This window comes from Pleurodeles waltl, chromosome 12, assembly GCF_031143425.1.
Source record: "Pleurodeles waltl isolate 20211129_DDA chromosome 12, aPleWal1.hap1.20221129, whole genome shotgun sequence".
Taxonomy (NCBI): Eukaryota; Metazoa; Chordata; class Amphibia; order Caudata; family Salamandridae; genus Pleurodeles; species Pleurodeles waltl.
The window spans coordinates 691,142,333-691,155,572 of NC_090451.1; positions in this window are offsets into that span (position 1 = coordinate 691,142,333).

Consider the following 13,240-nt stretch of genomic DNA (forward strand, 5'->3'; position numbering starts at 1 on the left):
TAGTTTACTAAACCCCACCGTGTAATGTGGTCCTCTCTTGCCACATAACTATAGTGGTCCTGGTTTTAGTCTTGGTTCATCTGCATTGCACAGAACTGAACATTTTGGGTTAACCACCTTTGTAAAGGAAAGCCCAGGCGTGCATTAATGGGGGTTCGACACTACGGAGAGGTCTGATTTCAAATATATGTTACTGGATCGGGTTGTCCTTTGTAACGGGTGCTCCAGTTCCCAGGCAGATGTGTTCACTTCACAAAACACGTATCTCATGGAGCTGAGCAGCACTTTTATTTTGCCTAGGTCACTGGTTCCCAACCTGTGGTCCGGGGACCCCTGGGGTCCGCAAAGCCTCCTCAGGGGGTCCACGACTGCTTAGAAAAGTAAATAATATTAACAGATTAGGCCCCCAGCTTTAAGTAATGACTCAGTGGGGGGTCCCCGGATTCCAATAAAGATTCAGTTGGGGGTCCCTGGGCTCCAGTAATGATAAAGTGGGGTGCCACAGAAGTCAAAAGGTTGGGAACCACTGGCCTAGGTCATGTCCTAGACAGCGCTTTAAATGGTTACGTACTGAGTACCTGCACATAATTAATTTAAAATGGTGTGTACCGCACTGGTGCATTGCCCTCAGCTGCTCCACTACTGAAACCAGCCAACTGGATGCTGCCGACCCCCACCAATGCACTGTAGTACTGACCATCGGTAACTGGTACTATTCTGCAATTGGTACCATTAACACAGACACCCATATAGTGGAGACCATCAAATACCATAAACGCATGCCTGAAAAAACAGAAACTAACCCCGCCACCACCCAAAAAAATGTAACTCAATACAACACTTTATTTTCTTGAAATACGTAGTGCTAAGAATCACTGATGGATTCATCCCTCTGCTGGCTCCAAGGCTTGGTGCATCCCAGGTGGGCTCAGTATGTGACAGTGGACCCAAGATTTGTTTTATGATGCAAAATGAACATTTTTGACATTTGACATTGAATTTCCCTTAACCATCCCACTCATTCCTTCAAACAATTCCTTAAACCACAGTTCTTTGGTAGGTTCTGTCCTTGTGCCTTTTGGTGTAGGACCACTCCTTCAAATATAACTCGCCAGATGATAGGGGACAGTTTTTTCACCACATTGGAAATGGCTTTTTGTTCTTTCTGGTGTAGTCTTCCTCTTCGTGTGTATGTCCCTCTCATAAAGCATGGGTGCATTACTTATATCCTTCTACTGCTCATTTTTTCAGCCTCTACTTTTTTCTGTGTGTTTCAATCAATCAATCAGGGATTTGTAAAGCGCACTACTCACCCATGAGGGTCTGAAGACGCTGAGGAGGGGAGGGGTGAGAAAGTGGGGGGGAGGTGCTGCTACTGCTCAAACAGCCAGGTCTTGAGAAGTTTCCTGAAGGTAAGGGGGTCTTTGGTCTGGCGCAGATAGGTGGGAAGAGTGTTCCAAGTTTTGGCAGCGAGGTGCAAGAATGATCTACCGCTGGTTGTAGTTCTGCAAACGCGTGGGACGGTTGCAATGGCAAGGTCGGCGGAGCGGAGATGCCGGGTCGGGGTGTAGAAGGAAAGTCGTCTGTTGAGGTATTCTGGTCCGGTGTTGTGCAGTGCTTTGTGAGTGTGGGTGAGGAGTTTGAAGGTGATTCTCTTGTTGATTGGGAGCCAGCGCAGGTTTTTCAGGTGGTCTGTGATGTGGCAGTGGCGGAGGATGTCCAGGATGAGGCAGGCGGAGGCGTTCTGGATGCGTTGCAGCCTCTTCTGGAGTTTGGCCGTGGTTCCTGCATAGAGGGCATTGTCGTAGTCCAGTTTGCTGCTTATGAGGGCTTGGGTGACTGTTCTTCTGGTTTCGGTGGGTATCCATTTGTAGATCTTTCGGAGCATGCAGAGGGTGTTGAGGCAGGAAGAGGAGATGGCTTTGACTTGCTGGGTCATGGATAGTGAGGGGCCCAAGATGAATCCTAGGTTGCATGCGTGGTCGGTGGGAGTCAGAGCGGTTCCGAGAGTGGCAGGCCACCAGAATTCATCCCATGCGGAGAGGGTGGAGCCGAAGATGAGGATTTCCATCTTGTCGGAATTGAGTTTGAGGCAGCTGCTCTTTATCCATTGAGCAATGGTCTTCATTCCTTTGTGGAATCAGGTCTTGGCGGAGTCCTTGGTGAGGGAGAGGATCAGCTGGGTGTCGTCGGCATATGAGATGATGTTGCAGTTGTGGGATCGGGCCATGTAGATGTTGAAGAGGGTCAGGCTGAGGTACAAACCCTGGGGTACGCCGCAGATGATTTCGGTGGCCTCCGGGCACTCTAGAGTGTGTCTTTTTCAGCAGTCTCTCTTTGTGTACTTCTACCTCCTCTGTCTTCCTCAGACCCACAGACCCAATGCTGTCATACTGTCCCACCCGTCTGTCCCTCCCCCCAACCTTATATTGTTCCTGTGGTCCCTCCTGCCATTGATCGTGTTGTCACCTCCCTCACACTTGGCTTCCCCCTTCTGCCGTTGTCCTTGTTCCCAGCGCTGGCTTTGTAATACCCCTTTTTTTGTCAAAGCATACCAGACAGAAGAGCAGGTCCTTTTCACACACCTCTCCCTGTATTTTTCAATGAGTGTTCCTTTTCTGTAATCAGGGCTGTAAATCTTGTTATTATATTGCCAAATTTGCTGCGCATTCAGAGACATACGTCAAATGTCAGGCTGTCTTCTGAGGGATTTATTAGACATTCTTGCTGGATACAGGGGTGGGCAGGGGTAGGAAAGAGTTTTTGTCTAGAACACAACAACATTTAAATGAACTGTGCAAGTATTTCAGAATATATCAGAATTGGCAAAGCACAAATGAAGCACAATTTTATGAATTCAGAAGTGTGTTGGAAATAGATAATTTAATATGATCAAAACAAATCAATACAATAGGTGATACAATTTCCACCCATTATGATTTGTGTGCTGTATAGTTTCATTATATGCTTAATTATTGTATGCCTGTGCAAATGTAATGGTAATTTCAAATGAAAATGCGTTGTATGTAATGGCATAATGCTACCACACCATGCATAATACTCTACGCCTCTTCACTCTACTTTACACCACTCCACTTTAAACCATACTATTGCACTGTACTCTGCACCAGTCCACTTCACTCTGTGCCATTCTACTCTACACCCTCTGCCAATGTACTCTACACCACTGCACTCTTTGTCAATGCACTCTACATCATTCCAGTTTGGGCTACTCCACTATTCTCCTCACAACTCCACTCTATGCCAGTCTGGCCTACTCCACTATACTCTGCACAACTCCACACTACGCCACTCCAATCTAAGCCACTCTGCAACACCGCACTCTACGCCACTTCACTCTAGTCTGTACCATTCCACTCTACACCACTGCACTCTATGGCACTCCACTCTGCAGCACTGCACTCTCCTATGCACCACTCTAATTTATACTCACTGCATTCTATGATACTGCACTGTATGCCACTATAGTCTGCCACACCCTACACCAGTCCCAGATCCACTGGAACAAGGATGCTCGCCTTTAAAGTTTTGGTGGAAATGGATCAGGCAGATAGGGGAAGGACTGAGGCTCTTAGAGGAGCTCTTACCAGAGAAAACTTGAAGTCACCATTTTGGGTTGTCTCCAAATGCTGTATAGGAGGATTGGACAGAGGTGGAGGAATGATGTAGCATCATAGTGTTGGCCAAGAGTATATGACCTCTAAAACTGAGAGCTAAACTAAATTGTTCAGCGATAGCACTCGAACACCAAGCATGAAGGTGAAGACAGGGAATGCTCAGGAGCAGATCCCTTCCCTTAAGGAGGGGCAGCCTGATTGGAGAACAAGTGCGTAAATCCAGTTGCTCCACTACCATATTCTGGTGCCCAGCCCAGAAATACTAGGTCCACTTGTGCCCTGTCCTCTAGATCCCGCTATTCTTGAGAACTCTGGTCAGGAATGGTATCGGTTCTAGGGCTCACAGGAGTCCAAAGGCCCACTCGAGGCAGAAGGCACAGCGGAGCAAGTGCTGACATTGCATGTTTTAGACTGTTACAAATATATGGAGCCTATGCTCTCCCCATTTGCAGAAGAGACCTTGCACCACCTCCTGGTGTAATTACCATTTGTGATCCACTAGGCTTCAAAGGCTGAGCTCATCTAGTCTGGCATTCAAGAATCCTGGAAGGTGGTTCACCTCTAGGGAAATCCCTTGTTGGTTCAGTCATTTGCAGAGGCTCAAGGCTTCCTGGCACAGTGTCCATGACCCAAACCTATTTCTTGCAGTACCAAATGGCAATGGTGTTGTCTGTGAGCATCTGTACCAGCTGAGGTGTAGCCGGGACCCCACTGGAGAATAGAGGCCTCTGATCTTCACCTCTCCTAGAAGGATGCCTCAATGACTGTCAGCTCTGGGAAAGGGGCAAGAGGGGTGTGCCACTGACCCAGTCACAGTCCAGAAACCACCACTGCAGATCTCTTCCAAAATCTGAACGTGATCAGAGAGTTCCTCTAGATGTCAGGCTCACTGGGACTTCAAACCCCAATGCAGAGCACACATATGCCTCCTCACGCGCTCGACCAGCACAGTAAAGGGGGCCATCAGTCCCAGCAGCCACAGAATTGACTGCACTGAAATCCAGGACCGAGACTAACATATGGAATCATAACCTGAGTGTCCTGGACTATTTCCTAGGCGAAATACATGTTGACAGTGAACCCCAAAGATGACAGGTGATTTGCAGCTATCTGGAGGTGGTTCAGTGGCGGCCCGTCCTTTAGGGCGGAGGGGCCATGCCTCCCCCACCCCATGAAAAGTATCTGTCAGGCTAAACAAAGGTCAGCCTGACAGACACTCTTCATGTTCAGGTCAGCCAGCCAGGAGCAGACATGCGTGATTTGCGCAGACACCTGGCTGCCTGAGCTGAACTTTGCTGGGCTGAGAAGATCACAGCTCCTATGGGCGTGACCTCCTCAGTCCAGCAAAGGTGCCTCAAGGCCCTCCCCTGGGAGACGAGGAAAGCGTCACCAATTGACACTCTCCCTGGGCGCTTCAGTTTAAGCCCTGAAGCGCCCAGGGCGAGTGTCAATCAGTGACACTTCGTCACAGAGTGGGGTGGGGTCAGCAGTCTCACTGACCCCATCCCACTCTGTGACGAGGCTGGGACTGCTGCCTTCCCTCATTGGCTGACCTCAGGTCAGCCAATGAGGGAAGGCAGCAGTCCCAACCCTCCTGGGACCTGGAGGCTAAAGGTAAGTGTGTGTGTGTGTATGTATGTGTGTTATGTTTTACATTGAATGTTTGGTGCTTGTTGAGTGTTGTTAATGGATGTGCGTGCGTGTGTGTGTGAAAGAATGAATGTGTTTGATCTTGTAAATGTTTGGTGTGTGCGTGCATGTTTGAATGGAATGAGTGTTGTTAATGGATGTGCATGCCTGCGTGTGTGTGTGAAAGAATGAATGTGTGTGATTTTGTAAAATGAATGTTTGGTGCGTGCGTGCATGTTTGAATGGAATGAGTGTTGTTAATGGATGTGCGTGCGTGTGTGAAAGAATGAATGTGTGTGATCTTGTAAAATGAATGTTTGGTGCGTGCGTGCATGTTTGAATGGAATGAGTGTTGTTAATGGATGAGCGTGCGTGCATGCATGTCTGTGTGTGAAAGAATGAGTCTGTGTGTGTGTGTGTTTGTGTGTGTGTGTGCCCCGCCCGCCCTCCTACCAAAGCTGCCGGCCGCCACTGAGGTGGTTGACAAATGCCTGGGGCAAACCTTTCTTCAAAAACCTATTATCGATGTAGGGGAAGACTGGCACTCCAGACCTCCAATGAGGAGCTGCAACCACTGCACCACCACTTTCATGAGCACCCAATAGACTCTGAAGACCAAAGGGAAGCACAGTGAACTAGAAATGCTGCTGTCCTACCACGAATTGCAGACAGCACTGACAAGCCTGCACTAAAGTAATATAAAAATAGGCAGCCCTCAGGTCCAACACTACATGAGCATTCGGAACTTGTCCTTCTGGAGGAAGGTGTTGAGAGGGAGCAAATCTAAAATAAAACTGAGCCCTTCACCCTTCTTTTGGGGCCAGAAAGTAGCAGAAGAACAAGTTACTTACCTTCGGTAACGCATTATCTGGTACAGACTCAATCTGGCTGCAGACTCCTTACCTTTGAATTTCCCAGGCATCAGACTGGATTCAGAAGATTTTTGCGTGACCAGTACCCCTAGGCACCGTCGGGTGGCTCTTTTTGGGTTGTAGGAAAGGACCCTTGTTTTGGCATGGTTACCCCACTTTTTGCCTGCTGTCAGTAGGCTTTGACGGTTTTCACTGGATTCTGCTAACCACACTTTAACTTTGGTTGCCTAGGAATTTACACACCCCACCATTGGCATACTGGTGCCCCCATCTAAGTCCCTAGTGTAAGGAAATGCTTCCTTGGCATGGTTACCCCCTGAGTTTTTGCCTTTTGCTGATGCCAAGTTATGATTGAAAGTGTGATGGGACCCTGCTAACCAGGCCCCAGGACCAGTGTTCTTTCCCTAAACTGTACCTTTGCTTCCACAATTGGCACAGCCCTGGCACTCAGATACGTCCCTTGTAAATGGTACCCTGGGAACCAAGGGGCCTAATGCCAGGGAAGGTCTCTAAGGGCTGCAGCATGTCTTGTGCCATCCTGGGGACCCCTCACTCAGCACATGCACACTGCCACACAGCTTGTGTGTGCTGATGGGGAGAAAATGACTAAGTTGACATGGCACTCCCCTCAGAGTGCCATGCCCTTAACCCACTGCCTGTGGCATAGGTAAGTCACCCCTCTAGAAGACCTTACAGCCCTAAGGCAAGGTGCACTATGCCTCAGGTGAGGGCATATGTGCATGAGCACTATGCCCCTAGAGTGTCTAAGCAGAACCTTAGACATTGTAAGTGCAGGGTAGCCATAAGAGTATATCGTCTGGGAGTTTTTCAAACACAAACTCCACAGTTCCATACTGGCTACACTGAAATCTGGGAAGTTTGGTATCAAACTTCTCAGCACAATAAATGCACACTGATGCCAGTGTGGAATTTATTGTAAAATGCACCCAGAGGGCATCTTAGAGATGCCCCCTGAATACTAATCTGACTTCTAGTGTTGGGCTGACCAGTTTCTGTCAGCCTGCCGCAACCAGAGGAGTTGCTAGCCACATAGGGAGAGTGCCTTCGTCACTCTGTGGCCAGGAACAAAGCCTGTACTGGGTGGAGCAGGAACTGTAACACCTGGCGGTGAGCCTCAAAGGCTCACCCCCTTTGTTACAGTGCCACAGGGCATAACAGCTAGTGGAGATTCCCCCCCCCCGGTCAATGCCCCCACTTTTGGCGGCAAGGCTGGAGGAGATAATTAGGAAAACAAGGAGGAGTCCCCCACCAGTCAGGACAGCCCCTAAGGTGCCCTGAGCTGAGGTGACCCCTGCCTTTAGAAATTCTCCATCTTAGTTTTGGAGGATTCCCCCAATAGGATTAGGGATATGCCCCCCTCCCCTCAGGGAGGAGGCACAAAGAGGGTGTAGCCACCCTCCAGGACAGTAGCCATTGGCTACTGCCTTCCCAGACCTAAACACACCCCTACATTTAGTATTTAGAGGCACTCAAGAACCCAGGAAATCAGATTCCTGCAACCTGAACTAAGAAGAAGGACTGCTGACCTGCAAGCCCTGCAGATACGACGGAAGACGACAACTGCTTTGGCCCCAGCCCTACCGGCCTGTCTCCTGACTCAAAAACTGCAACAGCGACGCATCCAACAGGGACCAGCGACCTCTGAAGCCTCAGAGGACTTCCCTAAACCTAAGGTCCAAGAAACTTCTGTGAGCAGCGGCTCTGCTCAAGAAACAGCAACAATATTGCAACTTTTCTGCAACTTTCAAAGACCACACTCTTCCCGCCGGAAGCGTGAGTCTTCACCCTCTGCACTCGACACCCCCAGCTCGAGATCCAGAGAACCAACAGCACAGGGAGGACTCCCAGGTGACTGCGACCCCGTGAGTAGCCTGAGACAACCCCCCTGGACCCTCACAGCGACGCATGCAGAGAGAATCCAGAGGCTCCCCCTGACCATGACTGCCTGTACCACGGGACCCGACGCCTGGACCAAGCACTGAAGGAACCGAACCTTAGTGCAGGAGTGACCCCCAGACGGCCCTCTGCCTAGCCCAGGTGGTGGCTGGCCTGAGAAGCCCCCCTGTGCCCTGCCTGCGCCCCTAGAGCGACCCCCAGGTCCCTCCATTGAACCCAATACAAAACCCGATAACTGCTTTGCCTACTGCACCCGGCCGCCCCTGTGCCGCTGAGGGTGTGTTTTGTGTGCCTACTTGTGTCCCCCCCCCCAGTGCTCTACAAAACCACCCTGGTTTGCCCCCCGAGGACACGGGTACTTACCTGCTGGCAGACTGGAACCGGAGCACCCCTGTTCTTCATACGTGCCTATGTGTTTTGGGCACCTGTTTGACCTCTCCACCTGACCGGCCCTGAGCTGCTGGTGTGGTAACTTTGCCCAGGAACTGAGACTTGTAAGTGTCTTACTTACTTCACAATCTAACCAATACTTACCTCCCCCAGGAACTGTTGATTTTTGCACTGTGTCTACTTTTAAAATAGATTATTGCCATTTTAACAAAAACTGTAAATGTTATTGCTCTAATTCAAAGTTCCTAACTTACCTGCGTGGAGTACCTTGCATTTTATGTATTTACTTCAAATCTTGAACTCGTGGTTCGTAAAATAAACTACGAAAATATATTTTTTCTATATAAAAACCTATTGCCCTGGAGTAAGTCTTTGAGTGTGTGTTCCTCATTTATTGCCTGTGGGTGTACAACAAATGCTTAACACTGCCCTCTGATAAGCCTACTGCTCGACCACACTACAACAAAATAGAGCATTAGAATGATCTAATTTTGCCACTATCTTACCTCTAAGGGGAACCCTTGGACTCTGTGCACACTATCTCTTACTTTGAGATAGTATATACAGAGCCAACTTCCTACACCTAGTATATGGTACTTCGGTACCCAGGGCATTAGGGTGCCAGGGGCTCCCCCATGGGATGCAGCATGTATAGTGACACCCATGGGAGCCCATGCAAAATGCGTCTGAAGGCCTGCCTTTGCAGCCTGCGTGAAAAGGTGCATGCACCCTTTCACCACAGGTCACTGTACTAGGTCATCCCTATCGTAGGGCTACCTAGCCAGAGGGCAGGGTGCAGTTCCCTGTGTGTGAGGGTACCCCTGATAGACCAGAGGTGGCCCTACGAACTCCAGCTCCATTACACTAGACTTCGTAAGTGCGGGGAAGCCATTTTACCTTTGTACTGGACACAGTGATATCAAACAGGTTGGAATCATACCCCAATACCTCTACCAGTAGTGGTTTTATGACTCCATGCACTCTGGGGGGTCCTTAGAGGACCCCCAGTACTGATTCCTCCAGTCTTCTGGGTTTTGTCTGGCCGTTCCACACTGCTGCTAACCCACAGACAGGGTTCTGCCCTCCTGCTGCTTGAACAGCTCAAGCAGGGGAAGACAGAACACCCGCTCTCCTTGGAAATTGGGGTTATATGGCTTGGGAGGGGTCACCTCCCCAAGCCACCGGTTTGCTTTGAGGGGCACATTTGGCTCCCTCCTTGCATAAACCGGTTTGCATCAGTCTAGGGACCCCCAGTCTCTGCTCTGGTACAAAACTGGACAAAGGAAAGGAGAGTGACCACTCCATTGTCCATCACTTCTCTGGGGGTGGTGCCCAGAGCTCCTCCAGGTGGCCATTTGATTCTGCTATCTTGAATCCAAGGTGGGCACAGGCCCCTGGGAGCATCTGAGTAGCAGGTGACCAAATCCCTTTTTAGGGCTATTTAGGGTCTCCCCCTTGGGTCGGACCTCAGATTTGACGTGCATGATTCCAGTAGGACTCCTATGAGCTCCTTTAGGTGGCCACTTGCTTCTGCTGCCTTGAATCCAAGGTGGGCAGAGGCCCCTGGAAACATCTGAGTGGCCAGTTGACGTTACAGTCCCCTCCTAATAGGTGGTCACCTTGCAGGTAACCAAATCCTCTTTTAGGGCTATTTAGGGTCTCCCTCTTAGGTCAGTCCTCAGATTCGATGTGCATGATTTAAGCACAACTCCTATACATTGTTTACTTCATCTTCTGGCCACTGGAACCACAACTGGACTCTTCAGGAACCAACAATCTGCAACTTCAGTGACAACTATGCTTTGCAACATTGTTCCTCCGCCTCCTTCCAGCAACAGCAACATTTCCCCGGCTGTGCATCCTCTGAGTTCGACGAGCCTCCAGCCTCCAGCCTGCACCAAAAAGTAAGAAGGAATCTCCCTTGAAATGAAGGAGCCAATCCCCTGCATCTGCAGGCACCAACTGCTACGACGATCGGCGGCGTAGATCTGCTCTCCTCCAAAACAGCGTGGATCCTGCATCAAAGTTGGTGTTCTGGAGTGGTCCTCTTGGTCCTCTCTGCCAGCTGTCCAACTTGGGAGATGGTAAGCTCTTGCCTCTCTATTGCAGGACAGTATCCCTGTGCAACACCACTCTTGCAGCTGCCAAGGCTTATTTGTTCTTCCTCCAAGGACTCTTGAGGCTGCATGTAGCCCTAGTCCCCAGCACTTCTTCATGCCAAGCACAGCCTCCTCTCTTCTGCTCCAGCAAAGTGGGACTCCTCTTCAGGTGTGCTGAGTGGACCTCACTGCGACTTGATGTGCCTGTTGCCCGTGGGGGCTTCCTCCTTTTCTGCTGACTTTTCCAACTGCTGATGGTCACCCCGAGCGCGTCTCCTAGAGTCGAGTCTCCTAGGCCTTGCTGGTCCTCTTTAGCCTTGCAAAACCTCTTTCTCTGACTCTTGCATTTGCAAAGGTTTGTTGGTGGTTTTCTAGCACCACTGACTGACTACATCATGACCGCTGACGTGGGAGATAACATGCATCACTTCAGGAACTCCTCTTCAGTTCCTGAGCTGCACATCTGGTATTCTTCAAACTCCCCTCCTCCCCCCCAATTGACTTGGTCATGCATCCACAGAAGGGTGGGTAGTGGCTCCTGCCACAAATGGACACACCATCATGAACTGGACTTGGTTCCCTTCCTTTGCAGGTCCTCTTCTGCCAGAATCCACCTTTGGGTTCTTCCAGCCCTGTCTGGGTCTTGCACAATCCTTTTCCTAGGTCCTCCTGCTGGGTTTGGGAAAACCAGATATTTACCTCTGCTCTCCTGGTCGCTGGGTTCACTCTGGAACTCACCTTTTGGGGTTCTTAGTTTCTCCGGCTCCCGTTTAACGATTCCACATCCTTGGGTGGGGGACTGTATCTCGCATTCCACTTATGTAGTATATGAATTGGCCCTCCCCTAGGGCCCTAACTATTTTCTATTTGTTTTGCCAACGCTTATTGCTTTTTATGCCCTTTCCTGATTGCTACTGTGTATATAAGAGTGTGTGTACTTACCTCCAGTTGAGGGGACTGCCTATTGGTATTCTAATATTTGTGTTACCCTAATGAAGTGCATTTATTTTTGTAACACTGTGTGGTTCTTTCATGTGTGTAAGTGCAGTGTAAATATAGTGGCATTGCATAAGCTTTGCATGTCTCCTAGATAAGTCCTGGCTGCTCATCCACAGCTACCTCTAGAGAGCCCTGGCTTCGTAGACACTGTCTATAACTCACTAATAGGGGACACCTGGACCTGGTATAAGGTGATAACACCATAGGTGCTCACCACACACCAGGTCAGCTTCCTACAGATACTTTGTGAGGTGCATTCAGCCATATTCTGCTAAAGCCAAGCACACATTATGAGCAAATTTTATGTGCAGAAAAGAAAACTGCATTGGCTAACTGAGGACACTTACCATTAGAGGATAGATCTAAAGCTGATACAGGTCATCCATTAACACCTTTAACAATCCTTGCTGTGGGGATATTTAAGCTTGTTTGGAAGTGGCAGACTGTACTTAAAACTGTGTTCTTGGTCTCTTCTGACTCCGGTCGCAGACCACTGATTTAGAGATGGGACTGCTGGTTTTTCGACTATGCACAGCATCTGAAAGAAAGAAAATAGTGGAGAAACATCAAGTGCAAGCCAGACAGAAAGTCATGATGTAATTTTCATCCAAACTCTTTGCAGGAGTAATGGAAAAAAATGAAAATAGTTGTTCATTTCACTTATTAGTCTGATTTTAGCAGACAGGAATTAAGTTTACTGCAGCACAAAATCAATCAAATTTGATTCACAAAGAGGAAATTGAGCACGATCGGTAAAGGAAAAGATTGTTGGTATGAAATGTTGTACAATATTTATAGCATGTTATGCGATCCTGTAATTTGTGTAAATACTGAAGGCACATTTATGGATTTGTACAAGAATGAACTATCGGCATTCAAAAAAGTGATTTACACTGTGACTTATATTGATAAATGGACTTAAGAAACTGTAAGAAAATTGAATAAAAGGCCTGCAAAAGATTAAGGATGGATTTATATGCATAAACAATTGGTGTGAATAGCTTACTGTATATTGTAATGGTCTGGTTAGAAAACATGAATCACTATATTTTTACTTGAAATGTCTGAAACAAGCTATCAAAATATACACTTTCTAAAAAATGTGGAGCATTGAATCTAGTTCATAACCTTAAATCCTTTAGTATTTGTTAATCGTTGCAAATATTTGTAGAGCTTTTTTTAAGAAAGGATTTCAATTTTTTTTAAGAGCAAAATAAACCACGCTTTGCTGATCTGTCATGTAGGGCATTTTTCAGCCCCCCCCCCCCCCAACACAAAAGGGGCAATCATTACTCTAAAAAGCATAATAGTAAACTGATAATGCCCATTCCTGATTGCCCATCTGGGCTGGAGAATGCTGATTTTTTTTCTTGCCTCCAGGGGTCAGTCCTATTTGCCAGTATCCTGATGTAGGATCAGTAGTACTGAGCTATTTGGCTGTCCTCAACCTGCCAATTATTTCTTGAGCCCTGGGTGTGATGTTTGGGGACTATGACAACTGGGCTGGCTCACGGGCTCTCAGAGTGTTGATTGACTCTCAGTTCCAGCATCTTGCTTACTTTAGATTTGATGCTCTCTTTGACATGATCAGAATACTTGTAGATTTTATTTTTTGACAGGTAGGCAGTCCCCAGTGTCCATGTCTTGTGTACACCAGTTGGTCAGACCAGGGGTCAAAGAGGAGATCTCAGCATAC